This window comes from Octopus bimaculoides, chromosome 4 (genome assembly GCF_001194135.2).
Source record: "Octopus bimaculoides isolate UCB-OBI-ISO-001 chromosome 4, ASM119413v2, whole genome shotgun sequence".
In the NCBI taxonomy this organism is placed as follows: Eukaryota; Metazoa; Mollusca; class Cephalopoda; order Octopoda; family Octopodidae; genus Octopus; species Octopus bimaculoides.
This window is the reverse complement of record NC_068984.1, coordinates 116,993,551-116,996,804: the sequence shown is the minus strand read 5'-3', so window position 1 is coordinate 116,996,804 and position 3,254 is coordinate 116,993,551. Positions and strand designations below refer to the sequence as shown.

At 35.7% G+C, this 3,254-nt stretch overlaps 1 protein-coding gene and 1 long non-coding RNA gene across 3 annotated transcripts in view; one reads left to right on the top strand and one right to left on the bottom strand.

Moving 5' to 3' along the window:
- Positions 1–3,254, bottom strand: part of LOC106882727 (tetraspanin-33) — an 82,973-nt gene that overhangs the window by 33,818 nt on the left and 45,901 nt on the right. The gene's annotated exons all lie outside the window — the stretch shown is intronic.
- Positions 1–3,254, top strand: part of LOC128247624 (uncharacterized) — an 18,129-nt gene that overhangs the window by 12,876 nt on the left and 1,999 nt on the right. The window lies entirely within an intron of this gene.

Sequence of the window (3,254 nt, the reverse complement as noted above, 5' to 3'; positions counted from 1 at the left end):
AAAAAAAAAACGTGCAAAGCTTTATCACAAGGTGTGGATTTCATGCTACAGAGTCGGAAACAGCTGCTGTTTACAAATGCCCAGAACATAAACCCTTTATTTAAACAGTACAAACAACATTCTATAAAAATCAGGATCACCATCATATCGTACCCACTATCACGTTCTCTACTCCACTAACACCATAAGGATCTCTGCGTCTCTAAACCTGTTCTATGTTACCTTCACCTAAACCAGGTGATGTATACTCTCACCCTTTCGTTCTGTGTTCTTAACCACTCAAAAACTCTTCTTTCGCAAAGTTGGTATCTAACAGACTGTAGGCCAAACTACCAAAACTTTCTATTCGACAATTTTCAATCCACCATCGATGGATATAGCTGCTAGTTCGTCTTCTTCGGTTAATGTTAAACTAGCATCATCTGAAATTTCTATGAATGAATTTCGAATCCAAGCGTATTGTTCAGAGTTAAGTAATGGGAAATAATAACTTAATTTATCTTCCAAATTTGTCAAATGTTCAAGTATTAACGGGAAGATATCATTTATGCAAGTTCTACTTATCAATGGAAACATTTCCAAATTACCCTCAGAAGTTCTTTTCTTCCAGAAAAGTAGATTTTTCTTCTGAAATGCTTTCATTTTATCAGTATATGTCAAAATACTTTCTTCATTTCCTTGCACGCTAGTATTCAAAATATTGAGGTGCCGAAATATATAAGCCAAATACACTAATCTGCTAATCCAGAATTTACATCAAAGGAGCTCACAAAAGTGTCGTAGTTCATATACACGATTAAGTACTTTACCCTTTGAAAGCCACCTCACCTGTGTGTAAAAGCAGGTGTCTGTTTTGAATCCATATCGATAAAAAAATTGCTCGAATAAATGTGGCTTTACTGGTCTTGTTTTTATATAATTTACAATCTCAACAGCTTGATTCAAAACTTCTCTTAATTTGTCTCCTAATGTTTTAGCCATCAATGAAGAAAGCACTAAGTTATGACGACATTTTCATTTTGCCTTTTTACAAAGACTGTAAGGCTCTTAACGTAGCCAAACATTGATGGAGCTCCATCTGTACAAATGCCGACACACGACTTCGATGATATTTTTTTTGTGCACACACAGGTAATTATTCAAAATGTTGAAAACATCTTCGCCCTTTGTAGTCGCACTTAATTCTTTGCAAAAAAGAAACTGATTTACAATTTGATCTTCATCAACAAAACGAATAAATGCTAAGAGCTGCGCTTTGCTGGCATTGTTTGTTGACTCATCAATTTGTAATGCAATATCTGAATACTAAAACTTATTACAACAAACATTTTTCTCGACATCTCTTAGATGTTATTTCTAGAATACATCAGTATCGTTGGATAGAAAGATGTTATTTTATTTCTTTTGCTGCCTCATTTCCCAGCATTGTCTTCACAATCTTCTTACACGCAGGCAAAATGAGTGACTCGCCTAAAGCATGAACTTTCAAATTTTGTGCTATCAGTTCTGAAACCTCGTAAGAAGCGGTTTGAGCTTTTTCAGTTCCAGCTATCGTCTGGTGTTCTAACAATCTTTTGAAATAACTTACAGATTTACTTTGTAAATGAGTGCTTGGTTTTAAAATGCTTGATCAGTTTATTAGGAACCAATGATTCGTTTGACATTTTACATCCACATATATAGCGGCAAAGGATCATCAATGTTTCCAGTCCAATAAAAACCAAATCCTAAATAACTTTCGTCGTATTTGCGAGCAATGGCTCGCGCTTTGGCTCTCTTACTGAAACTGTTTCCGCCATGTTCACTTCCGGAATCACATTCACGTTTCTGTTTTAGTTATCTATTAATTTGTACGTGTGTATTATTGTATATTTATCTGAAGCTTTTATCTATCGTTTACTTTTAACAAATATAACACTACAATAGTCTAAAATTCCATTAAGTGTTTAAAGTTTTAGATGGGTGGATAGGTATATCAGTGATAGGAATATGTATCACGAGAAAACGTTGCACTATTTATCATAACACTTCCACTAACAGAACCTATTACTGTTACTGTCACCGCTACACTACAGCGTAGCCTTGTTAGAACAAATTTACAACGTGTATAAAACCTTCTTCCGGGCAACCGGCTGTTCCTTGCTGGATTTCTTCCCGCTCTTAACATAATAATAATGATCTGCCGTAAAGAAGATTTCAGTGCTGAACTGATGATATAATGTACTATAAATTCATTTTTTAAAATTTTTTTATCATTACAAATATCTACCGAGATTTTAAAATTTCGTGGGCACACCTAAGCATGTCTCTCGGTGCACTGGTGCGCTCGGGCACACCCCTTGAGAACTACTGATCTAAATCAAAGTTGACTCCAGTGAGAGTTGGAACAACAAAGCAAAAGGGGTCAAACTGAAGAGTGCAGTCCTGTATACAAAAAAAAAAGACGATTTAATCATGGCCGAACTTCTTTGATCATTGTTGAACCCGAGCGATCGTCGCGAGCTAGCAGAATTGTTAACACGTCGAACAAAATGTTTAACGGAATTTTTTCCAGATCTTTACATCCTGAGTTCAAATGCCGCCGAGATCGATCTTGCCTTTCGTAGTTTGGACACGATAAAATAATACCAAATGAGCACTGGAAACGACATAATCGACTTCGCTCTCACCTCGAAACTGCGGGCATTGTGCCAAAATTAGAACGAATGTTTCAACTTAACCAAAGCCAAGCGAGGGCGAAACAACTATATTAATAGCTCGTTTAGTCTTGTTCTCTCTCTCTCTCTCTCTCTCCATAAGCTTCAGATCACGACACATTCGTAAATTTTGTAAGATTAAAAAGAAAAACAGTGATTTTTTTAAAATCCTCACCTCACCCCCGCCTCTTCCGCCCCACAAGTTTTCACCTTCACCATTTTCGGATCTTTTTTAAAACGGGGGCCACATTTTTCATTAACGAAACACTTTGAAACTTGGAACACTGGTAGAATGTGTCATATAAAACATCTTTTTCTCTTAGTCTTCTTTAAAAAAAAAGAAATCCATAAATTATTTCATGTTAAAGTTGTCGTATTTCTGTAATTTCAACCAATCACTGACGTCCATTCAGCCGATATACATTAAGTGCCGACTACATAAACAAACGATTCTGAAACAATTAACCCTAACCCTAAGGTTAGGGTTAAAGCAAATTTAAAATGAAAAAAGCCTTTTCTTTATATATTTGAACCACCATGTTCAAAGCTTAAAGATGC